Below are 21,953 nucleotides of genomic sequence, written 5' to 3'. Positions count from 1 at the left end.
AGAACCCGCGGGTTGGTTTGTTGAGCGCTTTCATAACCTCAATCAAAAGCACCAGCGCAGGAAGGTTTCGGAAAGTTAGGATGCCTACCTGCATCCTCGGTCCCCAAACTTTCTCTTCTTCAATAATCGGCCCGGGCCGATCATCGAAAAACTGGACCCACGAAGACCTTGGTCACATTCGAAAGTCCTCAATCGCGCGATTCAAGATTTTGGCCGAATCGACATGAAGATTCTTGTGTCTGAGAATCCGTCCACAATCGCAGGGTTGCTAATAATCCAACCGCCGAGCCGGGTAGAAAAAAAATCACTGTTGTCCTCTGATACTTTTTCGGTGACGCAAAAAATCATTGGTAGTCTTGCCGAGTAGAGCTCGGATTAAGTTGAATTCCTCGTTTCTCAGACAGAAATAACGTAACTACAAGTCAACGTTGCAAAATTTCCATTCTAAATTTTGATTTTTCCTTGAAAATTGTCGGGTGCTTCTGACGAAAAAATTCACGGCTTTTTCATTTGATTGCACGAAAAAATCTGAAAAATTTTGAACAGAAATTGCACAGTCATATTAAGATACAATTGCATTGCTTGAATCAATTTTGCAACGTTGGGATGGAGTTAGATTATTTTGTCTCTGCGAATTAATCTTCAATGCGGATGCAGCAGAGCACGATTGCTGCCTTGACAAACGTGCAGAAAAAGCAGTAGGAAAAAACAAATAAGCGAGTAATTTACCGGGGCTTTAAAAAGTTTTCTGCGCTTATATTTGTAATAACATTAAACTACCATCCACCCATTAGCTATAATTGAAGTAAAAATCATTTCGGTAAATTAAAGAAATTTCATTTTTCTTTCGAAAAAAAGAACTAGCCTAATTATAAGGCAACTTGAATAAGTCAATTTTTTTTAAACAAATGTCTGAAGATTCTGGAATACTTTAAGATTTTAATGATCATTTTCACCAAAATTCGTCCAAAATTGTAGGTGCCAAAAATTTTTCCGGAAAAAAAATTATTTCCTTTCAAAAAAGCTTGATGGCCTGAATAATTCGAGGAGCCAAGGAAAAATTTTCGAAAAACTCGAACACATTTTTAAAGTTTAAAGCTACAACTTTGAATGAAGACAAGCGTCCATATCTCGTAAATGTTTAGCTTTCATTTGGCGTATAGAGGATTTCTCCAAAATGCACCATTCATTCATTTTCTGGCAAACTACGAAAAATCCTAGAGGAATTTGCAGAAAAAATTCAGTGCATTGTGTGCCGTAGGTAATTTTTCAACGGATGAAACGAGCAAAAAAACTTGCGCAAAATAAGTCTGCGAACACAGAATTTGGAGGCGCGAGATGAGAAAGTGTAACAGCGCTCAGAACGGCATTATTTATCCTTCGACAAAAATCTTGACACTACGCTATCAAGCAAACGGCTTGAAAACAAACAAACTTTCGCACTCGCATTCTACCATGATAGTGAAAAACGCCGTAAGAGCAATCGAACGTTGCCAAATCTCTTCCGAAAAATTCTTAACTTTAGGTGCAAATTATCGATTTTTCTTTGAATTTTCCCGATAGTCTTAGGCACACTTTAATCCAATATATAAGAGAGTTTCAAAAAAAAATATGCATAATTCATACCTTTAAAACAAATACTAAATGGGAGGAAATTCGGCAACATTTGAAAGCTAATAAGGCGTTTATTTTCCTTAGCAGTATAGAGCTGCAATTGGCCCAGCGAATTTGATTTCGGACTCGACCTCCTACTTCAAAATTATCACAAGTCAATTGAGTAACGGTGCTTGTCGATGAGAGATAAAACCAGGTTGACGAATGTCATGCAAATTTTTGTGAAAACAATAGGGAAAAACTTTATTTTTGCCGATACCTGGCAACAACGAGGAGAAAATGCCTGGCATAAATTTGCATCAGTTTTAAAGGCTTTGAAAGGTAATGAGAACGAGTAGCATGCAACAGGCGTTTAACGTCGACTCGACGGTTGTATCATTCCGACCTCGCCGATGGAAAGCTCAGATTTGTCGTAATTTTTGAACGAGTTGGCAACACGCACCGATCCATTATGAATTCGTAACCTTGTGTGTTAGTTACGCGCAAAGGTGCTGCGACTCGAAAACTTCCTGACCGCGCATTTTCAAAACTCAGTTAAATACTCAAAAAATCAAGGGCAAGGTCTCCCGTTGTTTTGTACACATACACGGTGTTGGATTTCTGAAGATCCGATCAACTAGAGAAATCTGTATCAGTTGGAATAACGGCCATAGACCGCTTAAAAATCGCCGAAACCAAGATTAAATTAAACCAAAATGTATGCACTTTTACTGCTTCACTTCGCGATGATTCCGAAGTAGTGGATCAAAAATTTGGACTGGAGAAAAAAGTACCCAGTATATGAAGATTTACTCAGGACACATGGACATTTACACAATTATTACAGCTTCTCCTCATCTTCGCACCCCCATCCAATCAGTTAACCATAAACAGGCGTTAGGGGAAGGCGGAACAAGTTATTTACAATTAGTAATTTTATTTTTCAGACTGATAAATTGACTAACACGCACCTCCCCCCCCTCCTCTGCTTCTTCCAAGCCGAAAGTATAGTATCAGACTTTCCAGCGATTTTTTAAGTTTATTTTGAACGATTTTTTTTTCCTAGACTGATTACCTTCTTCTTCTACTAGTTCCTTTTTTCTATCTCATTTGATTTCTTTTCGAGGGTTATTTGGGTTTCATTCTATCACTCCTTCCGCACTAACTTTCACCCTCCGAAAAATTGATTTTGGAAATCCCATTTCATAATTATTCATAGAATCCCTCAATCAGCTGACTATCTGATTATATGCCAACTTTAACAATTACTTCTTCGTCTTGATCATCTTCCTTTAATGGTAAACGTACTTTTCGAACCAATAATTAAAGACACATCGAAAAAAAGAAAGACTAATCAAATACTCATCAAGTTCATGAAAAATCCGAGTATTCCAAGTCGGATTCCGACTCTGAATGGAATTTTTCTGATTAGAGCAAACAGTCGTAATATTGTGTAGTCATGCCACCGTCATGGACAGCAATCAACTTTATGACTTGAGCACAGGTGCCTTGAACAGGAATAAAACAGGCGTCTGGTTCTTTAAATATTCGGCGCGGGCCTATAAAGTTGACGGACCACGGATTGCATATCGACAAATAGGAAATTATTTAATAGTCCATCACCAGTGGCGATTTTTAAAAGTTGGCAATAGTGGTTTTCCTCAATTTAAAGCCAGAAAAATCGATTCTGCCTCACAAGAATCGATTGTTTTACATACATTTAAATGGATACAATACATTAAAAACAGCTTTGCCAACTTTTATATGAATCCCTACTGCCAATCACAATGAACACACTGACTCTTGAAAAAACCGCGCAAAATTCCTTGATACTGTAAGAGGTGATCATTTTGCTGCTTGCTTTGGTTATTTTAGAATTTTTGGCTCCACTTTGGGTTGACAAAAAAACTGGAAATTTTATTGACACATATAGATAGGTTAGGATTATTAGATCTACGAGAGCGACAGTGACTAATCAGATTTAAAAACAAGCGGGAAAGCCCTGATACGTTCGTATTAGAGAAGCGCTCAGCTATTTTCTATGTAGGCGCGTTTTAAGTACCCCGACGGTGATGAGCAACGTTGAGTGAAAGAACTCACCTCACCGAAATTTCAACTATCACTTTTGAGGAAGGTACACTCAGCTAAAAAAATTAATTATAGAAAAATTATTATCGTCCTTCACGCTTTGATATCAGAAGCATTGAATAAATCGACGGTGAAACTACCAAACCACGTATCTCGGTTTGCGACGTCGCAGACTTCCTGTCATACTTTATTATTTAAATGAAAAACTACTTAACATCCAGTCTTGAAACTTTCTGTGATTTTTTCTCTTTGTGCGGAGAAAATTCCGTGAAAATTTCAAGGAATGATATTGATTTGGTCTACTTCAAAAAAATAAAATGTGAGCGTAGATTTTTAAACACCGCAAACGAGATACGTGGTTTGGTAGTTTCACCGTCGAAATGTATCATACATTAATCTATTCTAAATATGTTGGGTCCCTTCCTGCCATTTTGTTGTTGAGCTGGTCCACCATTTAAACGCATTACATACAAAAAAAAAAAAAAAAAAAAAAAAAAAAAAAAAAAAAAAAAATGAGGCAGCTTGAAATATAAAAGCGCTCCCTGTTGACTGAGCGCTTAAAACCGAACTTGCTTAAATTTTAGGGGTGATTTTGTTCAAGAAGACGTTTTGCGTCTTTCTCTTCCAATTTGAATAAAGAAATGTGTTATTTACTTCTCGTTTTTCTTTAATTTTGAGGAGTTCTAAGGTTAGCATGAACCAAATTGTATTACGGAACAATTAAGTGAGATCTAAAATTAGGCTTTCAAATCTCTCGTACTTCCCAACCACATAGCCGAAATTTTCGTGGTTCGCGTGTTGGTCAAATAACGTGGATTCCGAAAAAAAAAATCTACGCACGAAAAATGCGAACCCTTTTCATTATTTGTACTTTTATGCTTTGATCCCCATATCAACATTCGCACTTGTCAATCTAATCGGACTTTAGCTTGTGTTAAATATTTTATCTCGGAGTCCTGTGTTGTAAACTGGAGGAAAATTACTCTGAAGGTCAAAGAGATGACCGCAGAAAAATAAAAGGGACTTCAAGTGACCGCTCTGGATGATGTTGATGCAATATCAGTGTCTCAATCGGTGTGGAAAGTATTCGCGAACGGCCGAAAATCCAATACAAAGATAAGGATTCTTTTCTAGAGGTTATAACAAAGTTGTGAGTAGAGTTGAATCGAAAAAAAAACGAAAAATGACGCAACTGCCACGAAGAGAGTACGTGAAAAAATTAATTTATTCCTGGAGCAAAGGCCATTAGTTGGGTCACAGTTCATAAAATCGATTAATTTTAGACCGGTATATCGGCCGCAACTCAGCGGCTCGTGTTTTGACGGGCTTTGTTTTGATTAAAAAGCGGGAACGCTTCAAAGTTCCAGTCTCAAAGTTCATCGGGGAAGTGGAAACTTGAAGGCAGGTGAATAGCGTTGCTCATCAGCAACGTTTTCCATTCGCTTACAAAAAAAAAAAAAAAAAATCTTACATGGTAATTTTTTTATCAGCTGAACAGGGTCGGATTTACTTAGTTGCCGCCCATGGGCCGCCTATATTTTGCCGGCCCCTTCTCATTCGTTTTGAAACATCAATAAGAACTATCAAGTGAACGTGCTGGAGGGGGATAGAGTCCCTTTATACTGAGAGTCAAGACAATGCGAATCCATTTTTGATTGGATAACCGGATTTCAGGCCTCCACAGTGTCATAAACGGGAATAAAGATTACATTTTCACCAATTGCAAAGATTATAATCTGGAATGGACCGAGGAATTTCGGGTTCGACAAGGAACAAACGGAATGAGAGAAGGAACGGAGAAAGGAATTTAAGAATGAGCCGATCAAAGAATGATCAAAGATTACGAAAAACGTTCAATTTGTGTAATCTTTATTCCCGTTTGTGACTCCAAGAGGGGTGTTGTCTTGACTCTCAGTATAAAGGGACTCTACAGGGGGAGGGGTTCATAAGACGCGTTCACTCGTGTTGGACACATTTTTTGCGAGAGCCCTGTCAACAATATACCAGCAAAAGTTCACGGAACTTAGTGCGAAAGTTATGTTCCGTAAACCTATCTCTGTGCGGACAAGGCCTTCCATTTATATGAAATGAACGTAAAAATAATGACAGAACAAACATAAATATGGTTTAATAATTTTAACTTCCGCCGCCGCGCCGCGCTGGGCGATCTGTGTTTGGCGCAATGCGTGAAGTATTCCTACAGTCTTGTATGCAGTTTGACGCAATGCATGAAGTATTTGTGCAGTCTTGTAGGCGCTATGCGTTTCACGCCGGCCGCTGCTGACCGCAGCGATCGCACTGTCTTTGACGCAATGCGTGAAGTATTCATGCAGTCTTGAAGGCGCTAATATGTGTTACATTCCGACCGCCGCGCCGCGCCGAGGGTTTCTCCGTTTCATCTTAAGTCCTCGTTATCATTAGTCTCTGCGTCGCACCATTCCAGACCAAATTCCGTGTTCGGTTCCTCTCTTCGTCTTAACTCGACTAATTAAAGGTGCTGTCTATTGTATGACAGAGAGACGACTAAATTTGAAATATACTCTCAGGAAATGAGAGATTTTGTCACCTTTTCTCGTTTGTAATATTTTTTCTGGTTCCGATTTTTCTATATAGCTACATTTAAAAATATTGCAAAATTTGCCGCCATGGGCCGCGGCCCATGTGGTCACCCCCTAAATCCGGCCCTGCAGCTGAAGAAGGAATTTCCTTAGCCAGTAATAAAATTCCCGAAAAAACGACTAACAAATGGGAAATGGATCTGCATGAAGAAGAAGAGGGCAGTGGTGATTTTCAAAGTTGGCAGCACTGTTGTTTCTCCATTTAAACCCATTAAAAATATCGATTTTAGGCGAGACAAGCTGCATTACACAGAATCGATTGTTTTGCATACTGTTAAAGGTAGGAAAAACGCAGTGTTGCCAACTTTCAAGAATCGCCACTGGGAGAGGGGTCATAGAGGCGTTGATACTTCGAAAAAAGCTTAGCCCAGAACTTCTGATTTCTTATTCCTCTGAAAGCTAAATTGATTTTCTTTTCAATATTTATGAGCGCTTATCGTAACACTCATGATTGATTGTTGACAGGGACTTTTAAAAGACGATTTAAAGTAGCAGATCTTAGTAAGTTGTCTCTAAAGACTAAGGTTCTAGGCTGTCCAGTTTTTAATATGAGGCTCAATGTACTTTGAGGGGATTCTAGCGGTAACGATTTGATTAGAATATGAATTTATCACTTAAAGTAAAACCAGTTTCGAAAATCCAGTTTGGAAAGAAGTTCGAGACAAAATTTCGAATTCAGAACATTTCAATTCCAACAATTCTCTGCTTTTGCGCGTGGAGATTAAACCCGATCAAAGGCTAATTCGTTCCTTGCTGCATTGGATTTCGGCACGATCACCTTGGCAAAATAATTATGCATCTAACAATGGCCGGAAAAAGAAAAAAGATGTCTGAGGATATCTTTCTCTTTGTATAATCGCACAATGTCGGGGAAATCGAAGGTAGCAACACGTCGGCAAAAAAGATTTAGGGACTTTTCAACTTCATCTGCAAGGATTGTGCAAGCACTAGCGGGACTGTTATCGTTTGAGCCGAGAAACATTAATACAAAATGATTTGAAAAAGAAAGTGAAAAACTGAAAACTATTTTCCAGCATTCAATTTGTTGGTCGTTAACTTTCAAATTATTGCTGATTGTGCCATTATTTCATTTTTTTTTGGTTTAAAGATCTAAAAAAAAATCCAGAAATCCACCATAGAAAATAATTATAAAATAATGGACACACGACTTACTGACTTCCTAGAGAGAATTATTGTAATGATCCGGATTTACAATTCTTTCATCACCGAACTTACAAGAACATAGAGGAAAAGATAATTTTAATGTCTTCCAGAGTTATAGGCAGATTACAAATCGTGATTCAACATTGAAAATAATTCATTATGGAAAAAAAGGGAGATAATGAACAGTGGGGAGGGCCGGAGGTATCGGCCTGCAGGTAGGGTGACCTGATTAAAATCCACAGAAGTGTATTCCACATAAATATATATTGTATATTCCACATAAATCTTTCACTTCTCATGACCAACGATGCCTTATACAATTAAAAGGAGAAAACGTCGCAACATCCAGTTTAGGGGGAAAACATTTTCAGACATAAGATTGACGAAAAATAATTACGTACTTTATTGACTGGATTTGTTTAATTTGATATTACGATACAATTTGGTTGGATCATCCCGAATTGAAGTGCAGGTGAGAAACAAGCAGTCATTGTCACGCCAAAAACAATTACGGCGCGGTGTAACGGTGTGTGAGCAAAAATGCAAATGAGGGTTATTTTAGTTTGATTACCTCATGTGAAAACAATTAAGCGGTATTTTGTTATGAAGACTAAAATTCTCTTCTCAATACGTTAACCATTTTGACGAGGTTTGAGGTTGAAATTTCCAAGTTTACAGTATAAATAGAATAGACGATTCGCCTGTATCGGAGGAAAAATTCGAGACATAATCTGCAGTTTTAAAAAAACGTAATCCAAACTGGTGAAAAAGATATTAATGCAACACTAACTGAGTGGTATGTGTGATACGTGATATGTATGATTTATGTAATGTTCATTCTTCATTTTTTGCAAGCAAAATTCGTGCAAAAAGTTCCAAAACGCCCAGCGATCCTCCCGATACGGTGTTTGATTCTTTGATACTTCAACGATTTGCCTGTGCGTATTGAAAATAAAGAGCAATATTATTTTAATTACTTCTTGTTTGAGTTTATGACTTTGCCACACATGTTTGTCGCGACACACGGATCACGAGATTGGGTATTTTAGCACCCCTGCAAATACAATGATTTTCCTTTCACTGGAAAAAAAAAATACATTGGATCTAGATTCCAGACTCTTGAAAACATTGACAAGAAAAAGGACTCTTGATACAATCGGATTTAAGCTTAAATCAAAAGGAAATCTGCTCAAATTAAGAGGCTTGGCTCTTGCTTTACGCTTCAATCTGATTGAATCAAAAGTATTTTTTCTTGTCGATGTTTTTAAGAGTCTGGACTCTAGATCCAATATGTTTTTTTTCAAGTGTTGCACATGTAAATACAAATTTAGTTGTGAAATGCACGCTTACCATGATGTGGGGATTTTTCGGTGCGTTAGTTTGTACCAATGACGTAATGAAGTAACATAAGCGACAAGCGGACCTCTGAAACATTACAACAATACACTACATTACAACAAACAATAATCTTCCGGTGTTTGGTCATCTGAAACGACTTATTCTTCTACAAATGTTACGAAATTTTTCAAAATAAAGATAAAAATTTCGCTTTAAAATCTTTGATAAGTGAATGAACTATATACAAGATACGAACCATACACTGGGAAAAAAAAACACATTGGATCTAGAGTGCAGACTCTTAAAAACATCGACAAGAAAAAGTACTCTTGATTCAATCAGAATCTAGCTTAAATCAAGAACCGAGCCTCTTAATTTAAGCGGATTTCGTTTTGATTCAAGCAAAAATCCGATTGAATCAAGAGTATTTTTTCTTGTCGATGTTTTCGAGAGTCTGGACTCTAGATCCAATGTGTTTTTTTTTTCCAGTGCATGCAAGACGCGAGACTACGAGTACATGCAAGAACCACGACGTTATTTAACGTATAACGGTACTGGTCCCACTCGCTAAAAAATAAAATGCACATCCCATGCCGTGAGAGATACGTGCACTTTGTTTTATTGTTACGTTTGATTAATCGATTCATTTACCGACATTAAAGTTCCGAGTCCGTTTAACCGTGCACGCTAATGAGGCGAGTCTGCCGGTTCTTCCTCTTATCCATTCTCAGAGTGATCGACAACTCGTTTAATTATCTGTATGGACGGATGGAGGGTGGGAAGGCTTGCAAGTTGCAACGACCTAGGTGCACTTCCAAGACATCCATCAGGTGATTCACTTCGGGTTATTCGGTTTGTGCTTGTCTTGCGTATAAGAACCCGCTAAAGGGCCATTCATTAAATACATAACGCTGAAAACGTTATTTTTTAAACAACCTTTCTCCTCGTAACGTGCCCGTAACGTAAGCTCAGACCCCGCTCCTAAAGCTTTACGCCACGTATTTTGTGAACGTCCTCTTTGCGCTACTTTGTCCCGAGTCCGTCAATGGAGATGTTGCATGTGTGAGGACTTTGCGATTTGACTGTTGTTTCTTATGTAAAAGTTCGCGAGAAACACTATGGTGCCACTGGTTTTCTCAGAAATTAACTCCCAAGCTCAAAAAAAGCTCTCAAAGTGAGGGCAAAATGGAGGGGATATCCCGCCTTACCCTGAGAGTCCACCTCTACATCAAAACAAAGTCTCCATGCAGAGATAGGGAGCAAATACATTAGCAGGGTTGCCGTGTTTTCAGTTTTGGAGTCGCCAAATGAAGTGGCAGCCCTGTTAATGTATTTGCTCCCTATCTTTGCATGGAGAGTTTGTTTTGATGTAGAGGTGGACTCTCAGGGTAGGGCGGGATATCCCCTCCACTTTGGCCTCACTTTGAGAGCTTTTTTTGAGCTTGGGAGTTGATTTCAGTGAAAACCAGTGGCACCATCGTGTTTCTCGCGAAATTTTACAAAAGAATCAACAGTCAAATCGCAAATCCCTCATACATGCAACATCTCCATCGAGAGTTCGTTTTTTTGGCACAGGCGCAGTTACCGCGCTAGATTTAAAATTGAGAAAATGCACCCCCTAGTGACGTCATCTGGTGGCATTTCCCATTTAAACACGTGTATTTTAGCAGAAAAAAAGCATTTTGTCTTTCAATACTTGTTCGATTTATGAACCAAGGGTATCCTCGTGTCCAGTTCACGCATTGTCAGAGTGATTTCCACATTTTCCACTGGTTTAACACGAAATCCATTAAGTTTCAGGGACCTGCAAATTTTCCATTTTTATCATAAGCTTTGTTCGTTGTGTGTCTAAAACGTCACCATACAAGCATGCCACGCATAACGTACTGCTGTCTTGCCGAACATTAGATTAAAAAGGCCCTCGGTACGTAATTGAAACAATAATTCGTCGATTTTCAATCATCCGAACGAATTCTGTGAGTATTTAGGACGATTAGGGACAATTTTACGCGAAGAACGGAAATTCCGCTCGATAAAATTTTCCGCTCAGACGCTACGAGGTCAATTTTTTCAAAACTTCTTTTCTGCACTTACTGCTCTCTTCCTAGCATGGCAGCGCGGTTGAGATCTTTGAAATATGAATACTTCGTGCCAACTGGAAAGAGTGCCCGTATACACGAAGAACCAGAGGTCCGAAGACACGGACGGAATCAAGTCTAGAGAGTTGCGCTTCCGGGCGAGGACAAAACGCCGTATGTTCATCTGAGAGTTGCCAAATTTCCTACGACAAAATATTTATTTTTGAGGAAAATCAATGAATATTTTTTCTCGGAATTTTCAGGTGATTTAGATCTAATTGCGAAAAAAATCCTCCGAAAAATTAGAGGCGAAACATTCAAATATTTCCCGGCAAACTCGTATTTTATGAGAAGAAATTTGGCAACGTCTTCAGGCTCATACGGCGTTCTACCTTAGCACGGCGATTCCTTTTCGGCGGCCGTCGAGCGGAACCTCGCGTCGACAGCTCGAAAGTCGAATTTGCAAATCATCGCGGCCGCGCGGCCAGAATGGCGCAACGCTCCTAAGCTCGACTTAATGTCCTCCCGACTTCACTATTCTACCGTGCTAAAGAAAAACGACGTACGTCCATTCGGACATTGCCAAATTTCTTTCGATAAAATGTTCATTTGCGAAAAAAATTGTGAATATTCCTCCTTAAAATTTTCGGGTATTTTAGGTTAAAATGCGTATAAAATTCTCTGAAGAGCTGGAAGAAAAATGTTCCTAGGTTCCCCTGAAAATTCATGTTTTAGCGGACGAAATATGGCAACGTCCGATGGCTTATACGGCGTTCTTTCTCAGCGCGGCAGTATCGACACTCCGCCTTTCCGATTCCTCCAGCTCATCTCTCTTAATGGCGCTATCTCTTCTAGAAACGACGTCTTGGAAAACGCGACTGGCGCACGGTGGATCGAGTCAAGAAGAGAGGTCGAACATGAAAATTTTAACTGAAACTGCAATTGTTATTGCACATTTCGTCACCTTCCAGGCAAAGTATCACAAGCGCCATGCGACGTTTAAAAATTTCCGCCGCCATTTTACTTTTTTACTGAGAAATTGTTGGTTGAATCTGTTCGAAAATTTCACTAATTTTTATCGGCAGCACAAAGAAAATTCGGTGTAATTTTCGGACAGGTTCGTTGAACAATTTCTCTGTAAAAAAATATGATGGCGGCGGAAATTTTTAAACGTCGCATGGCGCTTGTGATACTTTGCCTAGAAGGTGACGATTTGTTGTTTCCGTGCACCCAGAGCTACCATAAAATTTAGGAAATAAAATTCCCTGACACATTTTGGTGAAATTCGCGCCGGGATTTTTAACAGTGCGCGAGTATTAGCGTCGATAGCGTTGGTAACTTCTAGACGGCGGAAAAATTCCACACCTTGCGGAGAAATACGGCTCGGAAGCTATGCTGGCTGACAGGAATGGAATCGGTTCTGGCTTTTCTTCAAAAGCAGGTTTTTCCCGACCGGCCTAGCGCGCGGAGCAAGGAGAGGTGAAGCTTGAACTTGCTCTTGAGAAACTGCGGTTCGCGGTCATGGGCTTATTTCCATCCGATCCTGATTCCTCATTTTGCGAGCGAGGGTGATATTATTGCCAGATAGTGCTGAAAAATCTGAATTTCTCTCTAATCAACCCCATGTAAACATTTCACATTTCATGGCACAATCTGACAACCTCGGAGGGTATACAAGCTACGCGTCACGCATACGATTCCTGGAGTAACCTCAGACTCCGCGGGAAAACCTTCGTGTCATCGAGGTGGAAAACATGACATTATTCAGTAGGCTTTTTGTCTTTCTGTGACGATATGGAAATCTTGAGAATGACACCCTAGAAGATGAACTTTCCGAGAGAACAAAGTTCTCAATCAGGCTGAACATAGTCTTCCAATTTTTTACATCGAGTTTTTTGCAATGAATAAAAGAATAGGCACACGTACATAGTTTCACCTGGGAATTCTATTGCCACCCGGCAAAAGACAGCCTTCTCCAAGGATGAATAATTAGGTCGAAATTTTAAACACAGCATCTCATATTACATAATTGAAAATTCACGTGAAATAAATCGGTGGAGACTTAAAAAACGTCATCATTCTATTTCTAGCTTTGTTACCAATAGATTATTATTACATGCGAAAAATTAGAGTTTTCTGTCTACATTTTTTTTAAAACATCGCACGCGACTAAAAAAATTGGAAAGGTTTGAAAAAAAAAAATAATTCGTTTTGCTTTCGCTTTCCTTATTCATTCCTAATTGTCGTTAGATCGAGTACTGGATGAGTGGTTTTTTCCAAAATTATATTCCGCTGCGATTTAATTGTTTATTTGTTTTTCCCTCGATTATTTTCCCTCTATAGGGTCAGGCAAATCTCATCTTCTCATTAATACTTTTTTTATACTTTTTTCTTATAATCAAAAAAATGACTTACGGACCTTCCATTTCCACTATAATGGGACAATAAAGCAGCAGGACTGTTAAGTTGCACTGTTATTGTTTAATTTACGCGTTTGACCACACCTTGTTACAAAAAAAATACAATAACACATATGACTGGACTCAAAAAGACGCATTGGAATAATTAGCAAAATGGCAGGTTTAATTCCACTTTGCTCTCGCAAAAAACTAACTGATTTCATCCTTGAAATTTTACCAAAATTTTTTCCGCAAAGCATTTCTTCAACAATTTCGAACGATAATGCGGGACGATTAACAAATGAAAAGGCCAATTATGATGTTAGACGGATATTTGACCTGAAAAACCAGTTGAAAACGAAGCATTTTTGAAGGAAAGGGGGGGGGTGGGTTCCCTGGAGTCCTGCTGAACTAAGGAAAAACGCCGCATGACGATTTGATGGTTGTCATATTTTTTTCAATATTAACACTTAATTTTGACAGATAAGTACTCTGCCGTAAAATTTTCTGATTCTTTATACAAAAAAAATTCTCTCGAGAATTCAGAGAGAAAAATTCGTAAGTTTCTCGAAAAAATTGAACTCAATCAAATAAAATCCCTGGTAAAAATTGACGCTAAGAGCTGCGTTTCAAAATACCATAGGAATTCTCATAGCTGGCTAAAGAAGGCTCCAGAAAATCATATAGCTGGCTGTAGAATGCGGAGAAAATCATACGGCTGGGCTATACGAAGCGATAAAAAATGATGCAGCCGGGCTATAGTTCCTATCGACGGGCTTTACACTTTATCGCCTGGCTGTTGCTTTTTCGCCATCGATTATAATAGACTGTAAGAAATTGTGTAGTTTGTGTGTTTTTGTAATCATTAAGTTTGATACGGAACCACCTTAATATTTACAAAACACACATTATATTGTCCTTCAATACATATTTTTTTTTCATGAATTAAAATGAGAATAATCCATACAGGATGTGCAAACATTTCAAAATCATGAGTTGAATAACGCTGACTCCGCCGGATTAAATATTAGAGCCTAACACAACGTGGAGCGGCGACGCATTGGCGCCTACAAACCTAACAGGGATACTTCACGCAATGCGCAACGCGTGAAGTATCCCTGTTAGGTTTGCAGGCGCCAATGCGCGTTTCGTGCTGGCTGCCCGCCTGCCCCGCCGAAGCGTGCCACGGCGCTTGAAGCAACTATTTCACACCAGAGGTATTGCACAGTGTCATACGAAACTGAAGGCGCTCCATCCATCAAAAGTACGGAGCTTTCCTCGAAATAAATCGAGATACTACGGCTCAAAAAGAGAGCAGTAGTCCAAGAACTCATTAAGTCCTAGCATCCGTAATCAGTAACGTTTAGCATACACTTTATCGTCTGGCTGTTGGCCATCGGCTATAAAAGGCTATAGGAAATTGTGTAGCCGGCTATAGGTCTATGGTATTTTGGAACATAGATACTACTGCCAATTTTTACCAGGGATTTGGCAGTGTCTGAGGGTTCATACGGCGTTCTTTCTTAACAAGGCGGTGTAAGTGTCTACATTACTTTAATTCTCGCCGCGTGTTTTAGAAACCGGTTGTGATGAAAAATCAGAAAGCCTACTTAACTCCTGGGATGGAAATGCACCGAGGAGTCAGTCTCGCTTCGTAATTTTTTAGTAATTCATCATTATGCACTCAAGAGAGCGAAGGGTGTAGGTTATCTACCGGGTCACAGTGTCTGCAAAACATTATTGCCATTGTTGCCAGTTATTATCACCATTATATCAGGTAAAGCGCCGTATAAGAGAATTCGGACGTGTCGTTCACACGGGAGACGAGTATTCAATTTCTGTGCATCAGACTTTTTGAAACTCGAGAAATTTCATGAATGTAAATGAGTTCGATGCACAGTTGCACATCGTAAAAATGCAACATTTGCACGGGAAATTTACACTGCTTCATGTGAAAACGCTCGACAAGCTGAATTTACATTACTAAACACATAAATTTACATTACATTATTCAATGAAATGTTTCCTGATTATGTTGTAAAACTGGTGTACACCGTGTACTTATAAGAGTTGATAAATTATAAAATTTGGAACCACAAACTGTGAAAAGACATTAATCTGAATGAATCCGGATGATGAGGGATATTCATTGTGCCCATCTTGTTAAAGTTGAAGGCATTAAAGTTTTGGTTCTCCGTGAAAAAAAATAAAACTTGAGAGGACATAGACGACGTGAGATGGAACTAGGCTGGTTTTGTTTAATTCTTTTCAAACGCCTGACAACGCCTTAATGCATCTATTTGTACTTAATGGATGACCACATTGCATACCTACAACATTGAAGGAGCTTTGCCTTGACGATCCCTATGAATGCGAAATGCGTCCAATTCATAAGCTTACAAAACCTCCAATTTTGTACTCGTGTGAATTGTTTGCAGGGATTGAAGCGGAAATGTTAAGGTGCTCAATCCCCCAAGATTTGTGGTTTGCAAGAGTGCAGTGGAGGTTAGGAGTCGTAGAGCGCGAGGGAGTGCTGTAAAGCGACTTATATGTATGTGAATTGTTTGCGACCAGGTGTGCAAAAAAATTGTACGCCTACGCAATTTTCTGCAACGCCCTGGGTTTTCGCAAAAAAGTCAACACAACGCGCAGATCCAAATTCTGTTACACTCTTGGATGATTATAAGATAATTTAAGGATGTGGACTAAAGTGACGTTAGTTCACAATAGTTGAAAATCTAAAAACCATTACAAAAGAAAGACAAAATTATCTCAGCCTCCACAATTTTGTCGCAGTAGCGCGGCCGAGAACAAGTTACTCTCCTGTAATCCCTGCATGCAATTCACAGAACATACGTAGACAAATACGGCACCCTCGGAGTGCGAGTGTGAGATCGAAAGTGAAAATGCCGACACGGCTAAACCAGATTTTCCCCGCGAGCGAGACACAAGAGTCGATAAGGGGCAAGTTTGTCGTTGGCTTAAGAAAAAAGTCAACTGCTGCAGGTATGTACGCAGCGCAGGAGCCTGACAGACCAGTGGCGTGATGTCCTTTGCGATATATCGATTGATTTGCCATTTAAACCTATAGGAAAGGATCGATGGACAGGGCGTTCGCAACGAACACCGTGATAATCGATTCTTTACCATAGCTTCAAATAGGGTAGTATCGATAGTCGATTATCGCCACTGTGACAGACGTGCTTGTGTCGTTGGTGACTGGACGTGAACCCGCGTTGGCAATTACCTCGATCGCCGCCGATGCCCGCGGCTTTGAACTACATCGACGACGGCCGACCAGACCAGCGAGGATATGGATACGCGATGTGCAGTGTGCGCTCTGTTATTGACTTAATTACCGCTTTCTTGTAAACAGGCCGAGACAGTGACCTCAATCGGTTAATGCAACCAGATTCACATCGGCACAGTCACCTGTACTGAAGAACCTACATAGCGAGAGTATGGACAGACTGCTTCATGGAGGGCTTCGGGCCCAAAAGTGCAGCCACCCTTTTAACCAACTTCTAACACACACAATTTCACTGCCAGTCTGCAGATTTCAATTCTAACCAAGATGGCTAAGAATGTACATAAATGATCGTTCTTCCAAAAAAATGAGTAAATTCATGCAAAAACTAAGCCAAATACGTGCTTTATAAACGATGGTCCGTAACAATTGTATTAGTAAATCGCTCTGGATAGTTGAAATTCATAGGTTGGCTGCATTTCTGGGCCCTAACTTTATTCGCGGAGGCATCGGTGAAGGCCTGATGGATTTCCGGAGTTTCGCATCTGTCTATACTCTCGCTATAAAGGTACTCTAACCTGTACTGCTGTCTTACCGAGGAGAGCGATGTTACTCCTGAGATGTAACCGATGGGAAAAGGGATCTTACAATCAGTCCACGAAGGTGCAACTCTCGATGAAGGGATTTTTGTGTCTCGAAGTGGGCCGAGAAATCGGATTCTGGGAGGAGGTAGGGGTCAAGTCCCAACTTGAACATTTCCACGCTGGAAAAAAAACACATTGGATCTAGAGTCCAGACTCTTGAAAACATTGACAAGAAAAAGGACTCTTGATTCAAGCAGATTTAAGCTTAAATCAAAAGGAAATCCGCTCAAATTAAGAGGCTTGGTTCTTGATTTAAGCTTAAATCTGCTTGAATCAAGAGTCCTTTTTCTTGTCAATGTTTTCAGGAGTTTGGACTCTAGATCCAATGTGTTTTTTCCCCAGTGCAATTAATTTTGATAATCCCAAATGTTTGTAGTGGTACCCCAATAAATTAAGTTATTAACCCACCTGTTGCGGTGCTACCTAAATCAAGTGAATGCTCATATTATCTAACAAATTGGGGTAGCGCCACGATATTAGGGGATGACCCCTGACACTTCTTTTCTGCGTATCGACGAGGAGTCAGCAGTAAGGATCATTATTGGGCCACCCTGATTTCCTCAACTCTTTTTTTCTCATTTACCATCTATATTTTACGGATTACATCAGGATTTAGTCATTTTTCGAAATTCGATCGCAAACCCTCAATACTCGCATTCTTCGTCAAGATCAGCCTTCAGACCCATGTTTGAGTCATTATTAGACCTGAAACGACCAAATCATTATGCATTTCGTAATAAATACACCTTCAATGAATAAAAAATCGCAGAGCTTACGAAATTCAGTTAGATTAGGCCTAAAAACAACCCTTTTCGATAACCCTAAAATCCAACGTCCTACAAAATATGTTATGAGAGCAATTATTAAAGTCACGTTTTGCCAAAAGAGAATGTAAACTTTTACTGGAATCCGGAAATTTAAACCACGAACATGGCATAAAATTAGATAATTTTAAAATTTGGAGGGAAATTCGACTTCAGGGCCGTTCAGGCTGCCTTCTGGAACGCGAAATTATTGAAAAATTATTGGTGTAATTATTAAAATTCTTTAAAAAAAAAAAAGGGAAAAAAAATCAATTTTTGTTCTCTTGACTGATCTGCGGCAACGAAAATATCCACGTCTTATAAGGATTATAAAATTACAAAAACTTAGGGTATATTATATGAATCCATTATTCGAAATGTTAATTTCGGTTATGGTATGGTGATGAGCCTGAGGATAATTCAAACTCTTTTGCATGATGTGGCAGTGGCACCCAGTTAGAATGGAAATTCCCTTCCTTCGCGATGGAACCGGATTCTAGTGCGAGGAAATTATTGGCTGGCAATGATAGGTCGTTGAATAAAATATAAGCATTGCCAGAAAAGTCAAAAGAGTTTTGCATGAGGTTCTGTTGAGAAATGTTCAACTTTGTTCGAAGTTATTAGACCCATGTTGTATGCACATTTAAACGCTTTAAAATTTATCATTATTTGCTTTTTTTCATTTTTTCTTATTTCCATCCCATGTCTCTACCACAAGTCTACATGCATCGCCAATAAGAGAGCCGATGAGGTGAGGTGTACATTAGGTCTCTCGAAACCTAAAGATGTAGTTTGACCTTGAGAATTGTTGGGGGTCTTACAAGCGGTTAGAGCAATTGGACTATACATTTTGCTTTTTGGAACTATAAATTTCAGCCCGGTTTAAAAACAACGTATGTGCCATTAGTTTCCCTATGCACATACGTGTTTTTTCAGATGAGTTAGAATTCATAGCTCCAAATTGCAAAATGCAGTCCGATTGACGTACACATATCGATGGCGACTCTGTCAAATCATGTATCTCGGTTTGTGACGTCTTTCAAGAACTGCATCTGCAAATTTGATGCAAAAATGTCCGCTAGTATTTTTTTTAACAAATATAGGAGAGGCGAAAATTTTGAAACACCGCAATCGAGATCCATCTTTCAACGGTTTGGCCGTCGTTGGCAGGCTGAATTACGCGGTGTTGAGACTTTTTTTTCACATTTTTCCATTGAGAATAAATAGACCAAAGAAAATGTTTTTCCTCTATACATGACGAAATTTCTTTTACGATCATCCAGAGCGTTCTCTGAAGATTTCCAATTTTTCACAATTCACTTTTTAATTTATTTATTTATTTAATTACAAATGACGTGTAATTGTAGAGTATTTGGCTAATCCACTGCTATACATAGAAATCGGATAACTTCAGAATATGCTTCAGCAAAGGACGAAGTTCTTTCATCCTCGTTCAATGACTCATTGTAAGAAAAAACATACATGAGTGAGTTCTAAAACCTTCGAAACGGAAAAACTTTACGACCTACTTTTGAAAAAGACTCTCCTGCCTCACTCTGGATGTGGTCCCATTTTTCACGAAGAAGGCACAAGACATAGGCGAGAAACGCGAAAATATCTAGAAAGGAAACGCATGTACATTGAGGAAAGATAGCGGAAGACAGGGGGAGGACGTCAAATTTTAGTTGATTGCGGATAGATTAGACACACACATTTAGACTCGACAGTCATACGATGACCAAAATAATCCCTGAAAGCACATTCGGAAACGGAATAGTTACGGAAACAAAATAGACGGCACATTAAAATCAGGGTTGTCAAGTCACGCCATCGGTCTTAATTCAGTCTTAATAGTCATGATTTAGGCAGTTGAACGGTCGGACGGTGCACAGTGGAGCGAACCTTCACGGAAAAAAAAATTGCTGATTCAACAATTCAATTGCTAAAAACAGTGAGTGCAATGTTTCAACGCAGATTTTACAACGAAAAAATGCTACTTAAACCACCCCCGTGGTTAAATTAGTTTACAATGTGGTTAAAGTAGCATTTTTTTGTTGTAAAATCTGCGTTGAAACATTGCACTCACTGTTTTTAGCAATTGAATTGTTGAATCAGCAATTTGTTTTTCCGTGTTCAGGTGCGGACGGGCGTGCCATTATTTTTTCTAAAACTGCAAATTTTAATGTTTTCTTCGTCGTGAATTAAATCTTGAAGGATACTATTTCGTGGGAAAATGTACGAGAAAACCAATCGAACAACTTCAAACTTCTACCATTCGTATTGACGAAGACATAAGCTTCGAAAGTTACAGCATCATTTTTGACCTCTCCTATTGACTCATTCCACTGTGTGGCGCGCGGCGTGAAGAATTTTTTGCGCTTATATGTATATACATTTGGCAGCGTTCAGCATTCGGGCACAAGGTTAGAGGAACAGGTTGGATAGGAAAAACGGACAAAAAGATTAATCGAGTGGATTGTTACGACTAGAAATGGACAACGAGCCGCAATTTTCTCGAAGTATAAAGCTCGGTCATAAACCGGAGTAGATCATTAGCGTATGTATATCTTGGTTAGATAAAAGTTACTTAAAAAATGGAGGAGGTATAAAAAAGTGTGTTCTGTTCATGATAGAACGGTTATTTTTGTCTTCTCTCCGAATGAAACGTAAATTATCAAAGGCTGAAGTCAAAACAGATGTTCTTGATTACAAAAGATACTTCTGAGTAACAACCTCGTGTCGGTCAGGGTGTCTACTAAAAAACGCTGACCAAAAATCAGAACTTTTCGGGTAGATATATGACGGTTTTTGATTTTCAGGATTGAGGGATGTCATTGGTTTTGGTCAGTTAAAAATGTTCACGTTAAAAATTTCAAGTGACTTCGGAAAAATTTTATAACTTCTCTTACGCGTCTGTGTATTTCATACCATTTATTTTTGTTTTCCAACATCAAATTAATAAATTTTTGTTTTTTGTTTTTTTGTTCTAGGTATTTTTCAATCTCGCCCTAATCTTACAAATCTGTCACATGAATAAAGATGTGTTCCGGTGTGCCAACGGTATGAGCAGCAAACCATTACATCCTAAATGATTGCAGAAAGTGAGAGACATGTTGGCAACATGTGAGGGCAATCAAATATCGACTCCAGCTTGTCATGACACCCTGTTCGCCGGCAGTTCTCTGACATTTACAATGTAACGGATAATACATTCAGGTGAAGCAACAGTCATTTTCGGGAACAAACTGTTTTTTATGAGTGCAAAAACGCACTAGGCTTATAAATTGGTGAGGGGGGGGGGGGGGGGGCGCGTCATGATTTCTAAGAAATATTCTTCCTACTCAACATTTTAACGCGAAGTCGGTTTGAATTCAAAACATGTTATACTTCGGCTGGAAGAAAAAAATTTCCCCGGCTTTTCCAAGTTTTCTTTGAGCTCCAAGCTGCTGTCGTCCTGTTCCAGTGAGAAATGCCCAACAATTACGACAAATCCAATTTACGAGTACAAATTTTGCTACGTTGTAATATGGCCGAGTTCTTTCTTCTGCAAAACGACGTATCTACAAACGGATATTAGTACTGATCTCTGAGAGTATCTGTCACATCTAAGGAGCAAATTATGTGGACTTCCCAGGTCCAAGGATTTTTTTCATCTCTGTTTTAAAAAAAAAATACAAAAACGACCTAATTGAATCGGCTTTTGTTCGACGAACGTAAATCCAAAAACTCGTGAGTCCTAGCGCCCTACGTGATCAACGAGAGCCAGGGCTCATGATATTTTAGACTTACACCCGTTAAACAGACACCGATTCAAATTCGAAACTCATCACCGAAAGTTTCCACTTTCAGAGGCGGAAGCACCAGCTCGAAAAGCAATCCCGCCTTAACCGACGCACAGTGAAATGAGTCAATTAGAGAGGTCGGACACGGAATTTTTTACTATAACTGCAAATTTTGATGTTTATTTCGTTACATGTTAAA

At 39.2% G+C, this 21,953-nt stretch overlaps 2 protein-coding genes across 3 annotated transcripts in view; one reads left to right on the top strand and one right to left on the bottom strand.

Annotated features, from left to right (window-relative positions):
* The window catches only part of LOC109031437 (uncharacterized), an 89,957-nt gene that overhangs the window by 16,175 nt on the left and 51,829 nt on the right, over positions 1 to 21,953 (bottom strand). Inside the window, exon 4 of one of the 2 annotated variants that reach the window (XM_072300768.1) lies at positions 8,814 to 8,888. The exons of the other annotated variant lie outside the window; for it this stretch is intronic. The gene's annotated coding sequence lies outside the window, so the exon portion shown is untranslated. The remainder of the gene's footprint in view (positions 1 to 8,813; positions 8,889 to 21,953) is intronic. 2 annotated transcript variants of the gene reach the window in all.
* The window catches only part of LOC109031476 (long-chain fatty acid transport protein 1), a 76,225-nt gene that overhangs the window by 4,560 nt on the left and 49,712 nt on the right, over positions 1 to 21,953 (top strand). The window lies entirely within an intron of this gene.

Source organism: Bemisia tabaci, chromosome 5 (genome assembly GCF_918797505.1).
Source record: "Bemisia tabaci chromosome 5, PGI_BMITA_v3".
In the NCBI taxonomy this organism is placed as follows: Eukaryota; Metazoa; Arthropoda; class Insecta; order Hemiptera; family Aleyrodidae; genus Bemisia; species Bemisia tabaci.
This window is presented reverse-complemented; position numbering and strand designations above follow the sequence as displayed.